Here is a 16,726-nt window from a genome sequence, read left to right as displayed (position 1 = left end):
GCCTCATGTATCGCATCTTCCCACTCCTGGTTCATCTCTGCCTCCTGATTGCTGTCTGCAGCATGAACTTGCTCCCTACTTTGCATTTTCAACACCACGCCCCCCACCCCCTTGCTCTGCTCCTCATTACAAATCCTGTCTGGAGCTGGAAGTCAGGGCTCCACTCCCCCCACCGCACCCCCCCCTCACCAAACTCCAGCTTCCTCACCGGTGCAACCTGGCACCTCCTCTGTCCTGTCTCAAACCGCCTCATACATGGAGAGAATCTCCTCACCACAGGTTGACTGCCCACCTCCACTGGGCCTTTGTTTCTCTACAACAGTTCCACTCTCACCTTTCACATCACCCTGGCTATTCCTCCTTTAAAGCCTGACTCCCACCTGTGTACCCAAGGCAAAGATAACCTCCCTCTGAACAAAAGTGAGTCTGAACAAGGCTGAGAACAGTCAAGATGTCTCTCTGCCTTTCTCCCTTCTTCCCCTCAGGAAAGCTCCAGCAGCACTCGGCCTCATGATCCACCTCTGTACCTCATTCTGGCCTACACGTCCTGCCACGTCCGCCTCAGACCACAGCCCTGACCCTGTCACACCCAGCTCCCGAGCCACCATTGCTAATCAAACCCAAGCTTTGAGTTAGGCCCCCACGACAGAGTCCACTTGCCCGTCTAGACTCATCTCAGTGCCCCTTCCTCTGTAACATCACTTCTGACCTTCCAAGTGACTACTGTCTATTCACTCCATCCTGAAAACTCACATAGAATTCCTTAGTGTGCCTCAGGTACCCCGATATCCTTTCTCCTGTCCACAAACAAGGAGCAATTCCTTGGGAAGAACAATTTTAAGCCTGTGGATGTTCAGTAAAAATTTACTTAATAGATAAAGTAAGAAATAAGGCTTTATCCCTTTCCTCCTCCTACTCTTCCCTCCCAAAAGAATGCAGGTATGAGCCAAAAAGTACAAATATGTGAATGAGGCAAAGCTGGATTCCAATCTTGATTTCAACACATATTTATTGACAAGTTGGTCTTGAGCAAGTCTCTCTGAACCCCGTAGAAAAAGACCAAAAAACAAGAGCAACACCGCCACCTACAGGAAAAAAACAAAACAAAACAAAACAAAAAATAAGAATAGCAATATCGCCACCTAGTGGGCATATGAGTCAGACACGTAGCACTGTAGAAGACAGAAACCATTACTATCAGACATCTATTTGAACTTGAGAATTTGCAGGATACAGTCAGAAAAGAATAGGTAAAGGACTACGATACAAGTTTTTCAAGAAGGAAACTGGTAGTAAATAATACATTGTGGGTTAAGCTCCAGAAAAAAAGATAAAATAACAGAAATAATCAAACATTTAACTTTGAAAGTTGCCATATGAAATATTTTGGGGTTTTTCTTGCACAGTTATTCTCTGACAATTAATGTATTCTCATGGCCATAAATAAACTAAGGAGAATTAATCATGACCCTCAAGAAAATGGCACTTACTAAGCTCCCCAAACATAATACCAGACAAACCAGATTATCACTTTTAAAGAATACATAGGTAATTTCTAATAAGCACAGCATTTCACAGTACTTGTCAACCTAGGTTGCATGAAAGAAAACCACGAGATGAAAATAATAGAATGCAAGATTATTCTTATACAATAATGACTGCAGAAACTCTGTAGCAAGAGTTAAAACTTGCAAAGTGTCAGATATCCATGTTGCTATTCTTAAGAATTCCTTAAGGAGAAATATCTGGCATATATTTCAGTAGGGTGATCTAAATATTTTCTAAAAAAAAAAAAACATAGTAAGGCATATCAAACAAGGTAGCTCGGAGCTATTTTATAGCTTTTGAAAAGAAATTCTAATGGAGTAGAACATTCGCCTGTAAACAATAATGAACCTTTCTTCAACAGGATCACAGATGCATCATTCTATACACCAAGTGCCACAGCCACAGAAAATCAGTAGCCCACAGCCTTATAAATCAGTTAGTTGCTTCCTCACTTTCTGTTACAGACTCTGCTAGTCAAATTCTGTCATGGCAGTTCACTTCAAATCTAAAAAATAAAGATTTATTTCATGAAGCCTTGAGGAATCCCATCTGAAGGTCATTAAAACACACACACCCACTTCCGCATAAACCAGAAAATCAGTAGAATTCAAAGACTCATTAATCTCGAAGCTGGAAGCTATGCTAACAGCACATAATGCACACCTCCCATTATATATCAGAAGGGATGTCTGGTCCTGAGACTGCTGTCCCCGAGGTGGTCAGTGGCCCGGTGGGGACCAGAGCCCTGGCATCACCCCATCCAGGCTCTGCCTGCCCTACCACACTTCAGGGCTGGCTCTGGAGTCAGTGAGTCCCCCCTTGATACTCTTCAAGCACATCAATGAGTCATGTTTCCGTTTCCTCGAATGGTTCCAAGTCGTCTTTGGTAGCACAGAGGTTATGCGTTCACAGGAATGCTAACTCACCCGTCCAGGGTACTAACACACTTAGGAATCATGACTTACCATGCCACCTTCAAATCAGTGAAGCGAATGGCTAACGAAATCTAAAAATGAAAAGAGATCTCACTCTTAGCACTTAAAATACTTCCTTTCAACCTACTGTAAAACAACAGCCTATTTACGAGATGAAAAGTGAGTCATTTCTTTCATCCAGCAGACGGGCTCCCCACACACAAACTCACGCACATTATACTCCATGGGGCCTTTTAAATATTTACTTGTTAGCAGTATTCTTCCTTTCAGGTCAAAGATTATAGTACTTAGCAACACAAAGAAAGCAGAGGGATATAGTTATGAATTAGTAAACTGCTTTGCCAAGCCTTCCATTTGTTAATTCAGTCCAACTTCAAAGGGGATTTTAAAAAGAGGTTCATCTGTCAGAAATTAACTGTAAGAAAATTACTGAATCAAAAAGTGACTTGGCCAGTCTTTCCAAAACTGGTGTTAAGGGAAAAAGGTGCCCCACTGTAGGTATAGAAGCAAGAAGTTTCTTCGTATGCAAATAAGTTTGTTTAACTCAAACAAAGTTTTAAAAAGTTTTTTTATCTTGTTAACAGCAGGACTCTCCCCGCCTTTGATATGCTAATGATGCTGTAAATTTCCAAGACTAGGGGGAGGGGGAAATTTCAGTTTATTTGGTCACATTTATTATCTGGAGGGAAGGTGGTGGTTGGGAATAATATATGAAAAACACACTATGCTGGTTCAGTACCTTCTAAGCAAGAGTGGAGAAACGACTTTTCTAAAAACATCGTATATTTTTTATCTTTAGTAGCAGAGAACAGTAGACTCCCATTCACAACTATTTCAGGGTAAGTCAAGAGTCTCTATTTTAAGTCAAATTGGAATTAGAAGGAGCCTAACCGAGCTAAATCCTTCATAGCTTAACTTCTCATTGCCAACCGGACTGGCAATTCCCCTGGGCTTCCGAAATCGCTCCCTGGCACTAAGCAACAGCCCTTATACCTGTTCCTGCGGAATGAATCAGAGTAGTTGCGTATTTTCCCTGAACTCTTTGATCTGCATGCTCTAGTCTATTTCAGTGGTTTTTAACCATGGTCATACATCAGAATCACCTAGGGAGCTTTTAACTCTACAGATGTATGGCCCGATGCCAAACCTACAGAATCCAACATGATTCCCAAAGAGCAGAAGCCAGAGCTGAAAACCACCGTTCTGCTTCCTAGAAGATGAAGTCAATAGACAAATAATTGATTGTGCATGTAGCATAAATTGAGCACATTGACACTAATAAGGGAAGGGCTACCTAGCAACATTTTAATGAGTCCCCAAGTTTACAGACAAATCAATAGCATTTGCAGGTGGCCCTTTTCTTTTCTGGGCCTTTTTCACAAGCAAACAGAAACTATTACTTTGAGAGGAGTACAGTGCTTAGAACAAGAAGTGTTCGGTCACAAAGCTCTTGCAGGTGCTGATGGCTGCAGCTGGGGGTCTGTGGGTTCACACATGCCTCAGCCCCTGTTCCCCCGCACGGCCCACCCAGTGCATGACCCTAACTGGGGACTCAACATTTCATTACATGTCTTGAATCTCTCTGGATGATACCGGAGAAAGTCAAAACCAGGAATGTCTACCATGCTAAAGCTGGGACTACTGTATGCTATCCAGCATAGGATGGAGGCCTCTAGAGGTCTCATAAGTAGGTCAATCACCTGCAAGAGAAAGTGATTTCTGAAAAAGTTTTCATCTTAAACTACATTTACTTAGCCTGCCTTATACAAATAGTCCCTAAGCAGAGTATGTCAGAAAAAGGCTTCGACAAGAGGAGGGAGAGAGTTAAATCAAAGACATATTAATTAAAAAAAAAACTTTAAAAAAGGGGATCCTGGAATAGAATATAAAAAGAATTTCCCCCTCTGTCCTTTCTGAATTTCTTTAATCAGCAAAAAAGGTATCTAGGCACATTGAATGAGTAAAAATAGTCCAGCATAAAGACGGAGCTAAGAAGTGGTTAGGTAACAAAACCATGGGTCCTGATGGAGATAGCCGTGAGAGAAAGTGAAGGGTCTGAGGCTCCCAGGGCTCTCAGCTACCCTGTCACTTCTGCGCACGTACGCACTACAGCACTCGGGTACTTGACAGACGGACACAGGTCTAATGTGGCTACCTTTCTCCTTCTTATTAATAGCATGGTAGCATTTCTGAGTCTCCCTTCCCTTTAACAGTGCCTTCTTCCCACCCCAAGGAGGAAAAAAAGGGTCATAAATCTCTCTTTGAAAACTTAAAACAAGAATATCCAGGACAAAAGTACCTCTTCCTTTGCAGCTCTCATGCCAAGCAACCAGAAAGGCATTTCTTTGGCAAAGATCTGAAAGTCCATAGGTCTTCAAGGGTCAATTTGATGTAGGCAGAATAACAGGGCCTTGGGGTCAGAACCGACCCTGCCTGACCAGTGGAGTCAGCCTAGATAAGGTGCTGCAACTCTCAGGGTTTGTGATTGTAAAATGAAGAGGTTCTATTACCACCCCTGAGACCCTCTAGGTCCAGCTCTAAGGATAGGGTTCCCGGACATCCCAGCATTGAGTCTACTTTGCACTTCCAAACAAATAATGCAACATGTCAACTACTGCTAAACTACAATGGAAAGCCTCCAGGGTCATGTGGAAATAATTTCTTAAATGAAAGCTTTTTCATCAACTGCATGAAAAGCACTTAATAAATCTAAAAATAGACTAAAAGGATTATGTAGATGTGTCAAAATAGGATTTTGATGGACTAAGTGGATTGCTCAACTATCATGACATGTACTGAACAGGATTCCATTTGTTAATAGGCTTAAGATCATAAAGGGGTGCTATGTTTGGCCAAATATCCAAGATTCTTGAAAGAATAATAGCACCATGAATGCACATCCCAGAGTCTGCTACAATTAATTTAGCAGAGCTTCTCCTAAGTATTAAGGAGGTCACGTACCTTTTTAAGTTCACATCCATTTCTCACCTAGATTCAACTGGAGAGGTGGGGGAGGACTCTCAAAGCTACAATGAAATAACCCTTTAAAATCATCTCAAGAGGCAGCAGTAGCAAACTATTCCTACCTTGCATGAGTTAAGCTCAACCAAAAAAACTCTCTCAAAGAAAGTTTCAAGTGCACAAGATTCCTACCATGGAATCAAAAAGTTAAAACCTCCAAATATTGAGTAGGATACAAAAAGCCCAATATGCCTTACTTCTAGTGGGTCCCGTGTAAATAGCATTCCTTTTTTTGTGTTATTTGAATATTAACATCGCCCTTTTGCCTCCTTCCGCATTAGGAAGACCTAAAGGTGAATCTCATGATCCATTAAAGTGCAAGAAGCACGACAAACGAACTCTACTTTGAAACTGTTCAATACATAGAGGACACTGCAAGTTAAAAAGCATGGAAATATGATGCAGCTGCCTATATGCATGTCTGCTTTCAAGGGAAAGTTCAAAAGAAACGACAAAATAGAACACTGTTCTCTTATGTAACAGTCTTGTATCAATTAGACAAAGTTACACTTAAATATAAAGGTATCTAATAGGTTTTCCAACAGGATATCTTGGGTTAAAAATAAGACAATGAAGAGAGATACAAATTTGTCATCAAAAACCAAGGGATAATCGACATCATTTCTAATGTGAAAATCTAATGTAAACTTAAGACTCCCTAGTTCTTAGTTTAAAATAGTGTTTATTTTACTGAGCTATTGCACTGTCGATCAAGTACCTAAAAATCCTCTAACGAAGACTTTAATCTCTTAAATTTCCTGCATCAGATGGAAACGAAAGAACACATAGAATTAACAGGTATTTATTGAGGACCACTACGTAGTGGAGTAGGACCTGAAAAGGATGCAGGATGAGTAAGAAGTGGCGGGGTCCTTGGGAAACTGATCAGGGCTCCTGGTCAGGAAGGCAGGGGAATGTGAGTAGGCATTACTACAATAAATGATATAATTTTCAATTTGCAAACTGCGTGATTTTATTTTAAAAGTGCCCTTTTACATAGAGCAGAAAAGATGTGATACGCATTAATGTTACACTTTCCTTTGACTTTCCCAGTGGAGAACAACTTTTCATTAATTTCTCCCCTTTCCTCTCTATTAATAGATGTTTATCGCTCGTGGCGAGGGGGGTCTCTTTCATGATATGCTTTCTATTCAATTTTCCTGCATTCATCTTTGACTTTCTCATCTCCTAGTTCAGTTTCAAACTCATGCCTTTCTTGCTTTCTGACAAGCGTGTCTAGGTTGGTTCATTGTTCTCTTAGTGGGGACCTTTCTTATATTACTGACCTTTACCGAAAGTGCTCATCTAACTTTCCATTACCTGATTTTTTTCCTGATCCCCACCCAAAAGAATCTCTAGTTTCCACCCCTATTATTTCATTTACACATTTAACCCCGGGGCCAATTTCATTCTAAACTAAACAGGACCTCTGTGCCTCTTAATACCATTTACAATTTTCTTTTCAACTTACTATGTTCATTTAATTCAATAATGTAGTACGTGTGCCAAATCCCATCTTATAAATTCCAGAAGACAGCCTACATTCCTTTTCTGCATTTTCCTGTAGTTAGCTGATTCTTTGAATTAATTTTGTTGTATTTTTCGGGGGGGGGGGGGTGGATGTGAGGGACAGGGTGACTTTGCATTCAGAAACACAGGGCTGCTTTATTGGCTGGACACTGTACAAGTTGCATTAATTTGCAGTAGGGCAGGAAGAGTTTACCTGCTTAACTTTTTCTCTCCAGTCTCACAGGTCTGTGGAAACGTTACACTAGGTAATGTACACAGAGCCTTTTGCCAAACACTCTGCAACCCTCAGTGAATAATGGCTATTTTAAGAAGGCTATCTTGGAAGAAATATGGATTTCCGCCTTCGTGTGAAAACATTCCTTCTATCCTGTGAGCAATCATTCCCTTCCCTGCTTGCAGTCTTGAAGGAACAATTTGTGTTCCCTCAAATTTTCCCGGCTCCTGCTTCAATGCACAGTAATACGGCTTCACAACTTTGGTCGCCATTGCGCCATGTTTGTTGAGTCCGCTGAAACCTAATTGCTACATGAGATGGTTGCTTCTCCACCTTAGCCTTCTTTGCGGATCCTTTTCTGATTGCCCCTCAAATGGTGATGTTCATAAATGGCTCTTTCCGGGATTTTCTCTTCTAGTCCCTGGTGATCTCTTCTGGTCAACATGGCTTCCACCACCATCACAGGCTATAATGACTACTATGTTTCCAGCACCCACCCTCCAGTTACCACCTCCAGCTTCTTTGGGGCCCTCTCCATCGGACTACCCTCCAGGCCCTCCAGCTCAGCACTCCCAGATCAAAACTCAAAGTCCTTCCTCAAACACAGACAGTCCTCTGGCTGGTTAGTATCAAATCCATCAGTCCTGCTGCCCAAGATAGAGCGTTCAAAGTCAACATGGACTCCTCACTATCCTTCTTTCTTTGAATCTCTTTAATCGACATCTTTAATTCAGCCTAATTAAATGAAAGCGTTCATACAGTGCCTTAGTTCAGGCTGCTATGGCAACCATACCACCGACTGAGCCGCTAAACTAGGCAGATCTAGTGTCTGGTGAAGGCCTGCTTCCTGGTCTGCTGATGGGGTCTTCTCATTGAATCCTCACATGGCAGAGAACAGAGAGAAGCAAGCACTCACGGCCCTTCCTCAAAGGGCACTAATCTCATTTGTGAAGGCTCCACCCTCATGACTGACTTACTTCCCAAAGGCCCCACCTCCTAAAACATCACTCTGGGGGTTAGGAGTTCAACACATCAATTTTGGGGAAACATATTTAGTCTATAAAATACAGTAACGGGTACTCTGAAAAGAACCAAGGTCTACTGGCTCCTTTCCAACCTTCCCTCCATTACCTCATGATTTGATTACAGCAGGCTTCTAATGGTATTTCCTACGTCCTTTTTGCAGTCCACTTACCCAGTGAACACCTCACAAAAACTACACGGTAATCTCCAGTTTCTTAAAGTAGCATACTACAATGCTGGTCTCAAGTTGGGCTCTCTATTAATTAGCATCCCTTGGCTAAAAATAACAGTAATCAGTTTAAACAAACTTAAACAAGGGAAGTGTACTGGACGGCCACAATGGTAGTTCATAGAAACCAACATTAGGAATACAAGAGAGCTCCAGAAAAAAAATGGAAATGACAAGTCAAGAATCCTTGAAATTCTTTCTATCCATGTCTTTTTTGTGCCTTATTTTTTCTCTTTGCAAGTCATCCTTCTGTTCCCCCCACTCCACGTGGTAAGATACAGGCTTAGAACATCTCTGATGGGTTGAATTGTGACCCCCACTCTCTCAAAAAAGATACATTGGACTCGTAAACCCCAGTCCCTCAGAATGTGACCTTATCTGAGGATATGGTCTTAACAGAGGTAATCAAGTTTAAATGAGACCATTAGGATGGGCCCTAATCCAATGTCTTACTGGTATCCCTATAAAAAGGGGAAATTTGTACGCAGAGATGGATAGAAATAGAAGAAAGACAATGTAAAAATGGTTGTCTACAAGCTAAGGAAAGAGGCCTGGAATAGTTCCTTCTCTCAGTCCTCCAAAAGAACCAACCCTGCAAACACCTTATTTCAGTCCTAGCACCCAAGTCTACTACACAAAGGAACTAAATCTCTCTCCCCGCTTCTTCCCCTCCTTCTCCCTCTCCTCCCCTCTCCTCCTGTCCCTCTCCCTTTCTCTCTGTTATACCAGTTCCCAAGAGGAGAAACTGACTAGAGCATGAGATTGGTGTTCAACCTAGTCCAATGTGCTGAATCTGGGGATCAGGCACCCTGAACAACCCTGGCTCAGGGGATCAAGGGTTGGGGGATGGGGCATGCAGAGGAGTGCACCTTCATGAAATCATGAAAGGCAACATGACTAACATTATTTGGGGTCAATATTATAACAAATCACTGCTATTATGTTATGGCAAATACTGTGTCCACTCCATCAGGTGATTGCTGGTACATACTAGTCAAGCAGAGCAACACTTCTGATAAGTTACAGAGACACACTCGGCTGTCAATGACCAAATCTGTTCTGACCACCAAAACTAGGTGGTTTCAAGGCTTTGAAATTTTAGAGTCAATAATATTGAATATTGAAAATTTGAATTTTGAAAATATTGAAATTTGCATATTGAAAATACTGAATTTTATAGTCAATAATATTGAATATTGAAAAAACCCCAATGAACAATCCTTTCACAACAGTTTTTAAATATTCTCTCCAGCTTAACAATGAAGAAAATGAAGTCAGACCAATGATTTTTCAGGGGAGAAAGCACTATCAAAAGTAGAGACCCACTTCCTCATAAATTAATGCAAAAATCACCAAAATACTCTCCACCACTACCCACTACAACCTTCTTTCTCCCCCACCCACACAACTATAGCCAAAGAGAATGGGAGAAATCAGGCGAAGGTATGACAGTGTGACTTCATCTGAAAAGTAGGAAAATCAGCAAAGGCAGAGGAAATGAACAGTGGTTCTCAATGCGAAGAGTATCTCTCCCTAGCAGGCATCTGAGAAACGTGTGCGACATTTCAGCTTGTCACATGACTGGCACTGTGTGGACAGGCAGCAGGGATACTGGACATCTTGCCGTGCGTGAGATGGTATATAGTCCTGTGCCCTTCACAGATCTCAAAAGCACTGGACTTCAGTCAGAAAAAACAAACAACTTTTTCCATCTTATCTGAGCTTAGAAACTCATTTCCACTTTACATAAAAATACAATCTTTGTGCTTGACTTTAAGGTATGCTAATTTTTCCAGAAATACAGATAGCACTGATGTTGGAAGAATCGCTTCAGATTTGCTTCGTTTGGCATTTTATCAGTAACTGTTCACCGTTTCTGAAAGTTGCATCAGTGACACCACGGCTCACAGTGTTTGAGTCACCAGCTTTCCCACCATGTAAGCCTCTAATCGTCTCATGACACCTGCTAGTATAGTTTTGCCAGACCAACAAATACGAAAAACTATGCATGGCCTTCCTTTCATTGACATTACAGTTAAGGTATTATACTGACTTTTAAAAAACTTTTGTGTATAGATGGGTTGCAATGCGTAGGGAATTTCCATTTCGAGACAGGAAAAGGAGATCACAAAATATTAGTGATGAGCGGGAACCACCAATTAAAGGGTGTCCCAACGCCTTCAGTACGTAGTTGCCCGCCTGCGTCAGCTCTTCCAGATGCTGCCCGTGAGCCCTACCAGAGCCGGCACGGGGTGAAGCTGGCTTTCACCCTCCTACACATCATTTGTCTTTTTTCTAGGTACTACTAAAAAAATACCTGAGCATGGGTCCTTTCTCCACAATGCTCACAGATGCAGATTTGTGCAAACCAACGAGAAGGATGGCAGCTTCTCCTCGTGGCGGCGCGGGAGAAACCGTACAATTCTACCCAGTGCTGAGTCCTGAGTCTGCTCCTTCTAGAATGGTAGCATCCTCACACCGGAAGCACTGTAATGAAGATGAAATTACAGTACATGGCCTTCTGCACATTTCTTTTTAATTCAGGTCACTCTCATGTTTTCACAATCATCCGATTGCACAAGATGTGAAAGTCAAAGTTCAGAGTTCAGACGACAGCTTTCCGGCAGATCCCCTGTTTGATGTCGGCAAACCACCTACTCTCTGGGTGCTCAAGTTTTTTCAGCTGTGAAATGAGGATCAGATTTGCTTACCTCTCAACACAGGGATACCTTATAACCTCATCAAACATTCTGAGCTACCTAGCTGTTTTGAATTCTATTCTGTACTTTTTTCAACATGAATTCAACACCATATGATGTTTTATGGTAATGTGCATGTATGAAAAGGATTTGGAACGCTTCAGTCTTTCTTCTTCCGGGTATAATAAATGCAGAAATAATGGTGCTAACAAAATTAGGATGGGTTTCTCTAGCCACGTGTGTAACCTAGATACTCTGGAATCCTCCAGCGCTTAAGATACCTTGTGATTAGCCAATGGCAGACGTTCAGTTGGGTCCAATCTGATCTCAAGGCCAGGTCTCAGGTTAGGTGAGGTTAGTACCTGTAGAAAGGCTAGAAAATAACTTTCCAATGTCATCGACATGTCTTTTCTGTTGACTGGTACTGAAAAGAATTCAGAATATAAAACTCTGGATACCCAAATGAAGAATGTAGTAAATTTAAAATGAAGCAGTAACAGAGGTGTTTTGACGTTCTCTTGCTGCATTCTTTAAACTTAATTTAGCAATGCCTGCTGCAAAAATGAAGTGTTTATCAGCCTATAAAGAGTCATTAAACTCTAGGTTGCTGAGTGACACAAACCTAAGAACTTTCTAGGTGTTTTTAAACTTTCACTTTTTAATCAAACGAGAACATCATTAAGCTAAATCAATTGCAATCCATGCTGCTTTGGGTTCAGATCATTTCTTTCTTATTAAATTACAGTAAATTTAAATGGAAAAATAATTTTTGGTACTTTTAATAACCTTAATGTTTCTAGTAAACAGAGAATTCAGACACCTGGATCTTAATTCTTGTTAGAATCTGTATTTTTGCAACTATGGGGATCAAAAACTTCAATTTATGAGAGGAAAAATGATGCTTTATAATACCCCCAACCTCCAATATTGCAAAACGTCCTTTGGAAAATTCATCCCACAAAAATGGCCACTTCAGTTTGTAACATGAGCTGTACACACATATCACTGTGTATCAAAATACAATAGCTACTTGGAAAGGGCTGCCATTTGTAAGTCACTCGTTAACCATCTAAAAGTATTTTTTTTTTTTTGAAGATTCATTTATTTATTTGAGAGAGAGAGAATGAGCAGGGGGAGGGGCCGAGGGAGAGAGAGAAAGAGAATCTTAAGCAGGCTCTAGGCCCAGGGTGGAGATCGATGCAGGGCTCCGTCACACAACCCTGAGATCACGACCTGAGCCAAAATCAAGAGATGGGCGCTTAACCGACTGAGCCATCCAGTGCCCCTCATCCTGGAACTTGAATCTAACGTAAACCTCACCAGGATTGTTGGGCATCTTTTGATTACACTCCTTGGCCTGATTTTAACTCTTTCATTCTAACACGGCAACCATACCAACTGTTATTTTTGCAATCTGTTCAGTTAATGTTCTCTAGCTTCACGTATACCCAATCTCAAGCTACACCAACACCTAAGTCATGAAGGAACTGTAAAATATGCTCTGTAAGATTTTGAAACCCCCTTCACCTTTTGTGCTACATTCAGTTCCATCTCTGGACACGTGTTGCTATTACTCAATTGCACCTGCCTTGAAGAAAACACATGTGAGAGGAATACTATTTTTAAAAAATTACTCTTTGGTGGAACTAAAATAATGGCTAACACTGACTATTGGAGTTTTTCTTAAATCAGGCAATAGCACTACAAAAACTCAGGAATTCATTTATTTTAAAAACAAGAACTGAGGCTAAAGAAGGAAATGTATATGCTTTAATTTTTTCATAAGAGCATCTATCAGATTACAAACCCCTAAATCATGATAAGTGTATCATTACACCGTAGGACTACAATGTGTCAGCACCATGCATACACTGAAAAATGATAACTAAGAATTAAGCTGGAATTTTTTTTTTAAGATGCAAAGATGAATTATCAGGTTTTGTTTTTTTTTAATTTGTTATTTTGAAATCCTTATCAATTTCCCAGAAGGCACAAAGAAATGTACAGGAAAGTCCCATGTACCCTCTCCCAATATTAACATCTTTTCTAACTACACCACAGTATCAGAACCAGGAAATTGACAACGGTACAACACACACTTCTTTTTTTGTTTTTAGATTTTATTTATTTATTTATCTATTTGGGAGTGGCACAAGTGGAAGGAGGGAGAATGCAAGCAGGGGGAGAGACAAGCAGACTCCATGCTTAGTGCCAGTGCGGAGCCCACACGGGGCTTGAACCCACAACACTGAGATCATGACCTGAGCCAAAATCAAGAGTCAGTCACCCAACCAACTAAGCCACCCAGGCACCTCCAATGCACACTTCTTATTCAGATTTTGCCTGTTACATATGGACTCATTCTGTGTGTGTGCACATGTGTAACTCTATGCAATTTTACATGTCACTTTGCAGACCCACCACCATGTTCTATATATGATCACCATAAGGCTCCTTCATGCTTTACCCCATTTATAGCCACACCTATCCCATCCCTAACCCCTGACAACCACTAATCTGCTCTCATTCTATTAATTCATGAATGTTATATAAATGGAATCCTGCAGCATGTTTTACTTTTTTTTTCTCACTCAACGTAATTTTCTTAAGGTTCATCCATGTTTTGTTTCGTGTATCAATCATTTGTACTTTTTTATTACTAAGTATTACTGGATATGGATAGTATGGGCGTACCACAGTTTGTTCAACTACTAAAGGGCATTTAGGTACTTTCTGGTTAATACAAATAAAGCTGCTATTAACATAATGTGTTTATCACTCTGAGATATATGCCTAAGAGTGCATGTCCATTTTTATTTTTAAGTGGAAGTGCCAAACTATTTTCCAGAGTGGCTGGACCAGTAATGCAGAAACGATGCAGTTTTTCAGTGTCCTCACTAACTAATGATTTGGTGTTATTTTTTATTTTAGCCATTTAAGTGGTATGTAGTGATAACTCTTTCAGTCACATGGTTTTAATTTGCATTTCTCTAATGGCTACTGATGTTAGACATCTTTTCACATGCTGTTTGCCATCTATATATTCTCTTCAGGTAAACGTCTGTGCACTTCTTTGCCTCGTTCTATGTCCTGAAGATTTTCTATGTTTTTTTTTTTCCCTAGAAGTTGTATAGTTTTGTTTTACATTAAATCTGTGATCCGTTTTGAGTTAATTTTTGTATCATGCGTAAGGCTTAGTTCAAGATTTTTTTTTTTTTTTTTGCCAATGGATGTCCAGTTGCTCCAGCATCATTTATGTAAAAGGCAGTCCCTCCTGGCTTGAACTGTCTTTCTCCTTTGTCAAAACCTGTGCATATCTGTATGGATCATTTCTGTGCCCTCTCTTCTGCTCTATTGATCTATTTGTTGTCTACCCATCTCCAATACCACAATGTCTTGATACCTGCAGCCTATATAGTAGGACTTAACATAAGGAAGAGTAATTTCTCCCATTTTCTTTTTCTTTTTTCAAAGTTATTTTGGCTATTCTATGGCCATTCCTTTTCCAGAGGAATTTTAGAGCAAGTTTGTTTGTTTCCACAAAAAAACAAAACAAAAACAAACAATGCTGATACTTTGATAAGAATGACATTAAATCTAAGATCAATTTGGAGGAGAACGAACATCTTTAATATGGTAAATCTTCCAATCCATGAATCTGGTATATCGCTATGTATTTAGGTCATCTTTGATTTCTTTCATTGGCATTGTATAACTCTCAGCATACAGAGCCTGTACATGTTTACTTCATTTTTCAGAGCAAATATGGGTATTGAAGTTTTAATTTCAGTTCCCACAGAAATGCAAAGGATTTTTGATATAAGCAGAATTATTTTTAAATGTTTATTCAATCTAATTTCAGATTTTTTCCAACAATTTGGGGCATTTATTATTCTCCATGGGGCATTTATTATTCTCTCTCCAAAGAGAATCTACTTGGAATGAATATGCCATGCTTTTTGTTCTTTTTATCATCTGTATACATAAATATTTAGAATTACATGTTCATGATCATATGCATTAAGAATCCATAAATTCAAGACACTGTTTTGCTGTGAGAAATTAAAACAGAATGCCTTCCCAGACAGTTCATAAATCCACAAAGAACATCATCATGGTTAAGCATGTGAAGCACCCATAGAGAAAGCCCTCCAACAAACAGAGAAGTTGTCAACATGAACCAAAATTAATTCAGTTCACATTGTTATCTGCTGGCCTCAGTTCCCTTTAATGGAAAGGAGAAAGATGCCTTCTACTCCCCAAATTAACCGCATTGTAACTATTAGATTTAAGTTTTTAAATGAAATAGTTTGATGAAGAATAATAATATTTTATGTACCTCTAGAGGAAACCATTTGAGGATTTTGAGCATTTTGAAATCAAAACATCACTCAGTGCTCTAGCTGGTATGATTCTGTGATCGGTGTAAAGATTTCCTGTGCATTCACGGGTAAACATGAAGTTCGGTGGGACCTGAACAGCAGAAATAGTGCTTATGTGAGAAGGTCTTTTATCTAATAATTTCTGGACACCTACTGTGTGCTAGACTCCACACTAGATGCTATGAAACAACTGTGACTGAGTTCAGCCCTTGCCTTCAAGTGGCCTACAGTCTAAGGACAGAAGGCTGGCTTAAGAGTTAGCATTACAAATTCTTACACATGTAACCAGACTCATTTTAGTCCAAAATCCCCTTCTCTCACTTTGAATCTCTTATAGAAGAACATCTCGCCCCTTTAAAATGCAAATAGGTCATACACACTAAATGCTACCAAGGAGCACAGCTAGAGTTGCAGGGCAATGTAGTTCAATATAAATTCTAGATCAATTTTTAATGTTTCATTGAGAGAAAAATCACACACCTGTACCAACCTACCAACCACTATAGAAGAGAGAACATGTGTAAAATACATTGTGAATTTTAAGCTTTACTTGAAACTAATTTTATAGACCACACAGATTCTGAATAGCAGACCTTTTTAAGCAAGTTGGCCATATGGAAAGGAGAGGGCAATAAAAATATATTCAGTGCTGGGGCGCCCGGGTGGCACAGCTGGTTAAGCATCCAACTGTTAGTTTCAGTTCAGGTGGTGATCTGAGGGTCGTGATCTCAGGGCTGTGAGATCAAGCCCCATGTCCAGCTCTGCATTCAGCACACGTCTCCTTAAGTTTCTCTCTCTCTTTGCCCCTTCCCCGTCCCCCCCACACTCTCCCTCTCTATAAAATAAATAAAATCTTTTTTAAAAAATGTGTTCAATGCCAATACAGTCTTCAGTGCTTTTCAAAATCTATCTGAGGGAAGTAATCATCCAAGGCAGCAGTCCTCAACCTTTGAAAGTCTGATGATCACCAAGGATACTTTCTGTAGGAAGCACATACACACGCAAATGTTATCCCTGAAATCCATGTACCTCAGGATAAAAATCCCAGCTCCACAGCACAAAACAAAGGAGGTGAGTTGAAGCTCTTCCTGGCTAACTCCGTGAAGAAGGGCACCTCTGCACTATTCTCCAAGTAGGATAATGCA

The 16,726-nt window shown here is 40.3% G+C and overlaps 1 protein-coding gene across 2 annotated transcripts in view; it reads right to left on the bottom strand.

Moving 5' to 3' along the window:
• NHSL1 (NHS like 1) overlaps window positions 1-16,726 on the bottom strand; it is a 221,241-nt gene that overhangs the window by 140,865 nt on the left and 63,650 nt on the right. The window lies entirely within an intron of this gene.

This window comes from Ursus arctos, unplaced genomic scaffold (assembly GCF_023065955.2).
Source record: "Ursus arctos isolate Adak ecotype North America unplaced genomic scaffold, UrsArc2.0 scaffold_13, whole genome shotgun sequence".
NCBI classification, from domain to species: domain Eukaryota; kingdom Metazoa; phylum Chordata; class Mammalia; order Carnivora; family Ursidae; genus Ursus; species Ursus arctos.
This window is presented reverse-complemented; position numbering and strand designations above follow the sequence as displayed.